Below are 738 nucleotides of genomic sequence, written 5' to 3' on the forward strand. Positions count from 1 at the left end.
ATATGAGTGATTGGTTGTTGAGACAACTGAACCACTCGATGCCTCCTCGACTCTAGGTCCGTGTGATAACGAACCCCGTCGGTTTGTTCCAAGGTCTTAGCTATTTGGCGAGCGCGGCACTGACGTTGTCTCTGACGAGCCCTCTTTGTCAGTGCCGGTGGGCTTTGATTCGATGACTCTTTAACTAGATAAGAGTCATTGTGAGCAGAGAGGTTGCGAGTAGAATCCTCAGCAATAATCAAACGAGAGTCTTCATCTGTAGGGTTCGACGGAGTCGAAAACTTGAAAACCTTCTTAGAAGATGAAATCTTCCTGCATTTATGCAACGGTGAAACCCGCATCTCAAGTTCAAAATGCAGGGTCCACCCCCACATTCCAGAAGCAGGATTATGGCGCATACCTTCACACAGGTCCTGCGTGGAAAATCCCTTCAACCAAGCTGCCTTCGAAGCGAGTGCAGAGAACAACTCCTTTGTGACAAGGAATCAACAGCTCCAAGATCAGAGTTGAGATCCAAAGTATTCCGAAAATTCGTCCCAGTCAACCGCGAACTTTCGAAAACTTTGGAGGGGGTTCTGTAGGCTGTCTAAAAATCACAATAGATAGTTGATCCCCCATCAAACACCGATGATGGAAGTTACAATCTGACGACTTCCAGAAGGCTACAATTTGAGGACTTTCACGTAGAAGGTTACAATCTGACGACCTTCACAACAACTAATGAAGGCCCCAATTCAA

The sequence above is a fragment of the Asparagus officinalis genome, chromosome 8 (assembly GCF_001876935.1).
Source record: "Asparagus officinalis chromosome 8, Aspof.V1, whole genome shotgun sequence".
NCBI classification, from domain to species: domain Eukaryota; kingdom Viridiplantae; phylum Streptophyta; class Magnoliopsida; order Asparagales; family Asparagaceae; genus Asparagus; species Asparagus officinalis.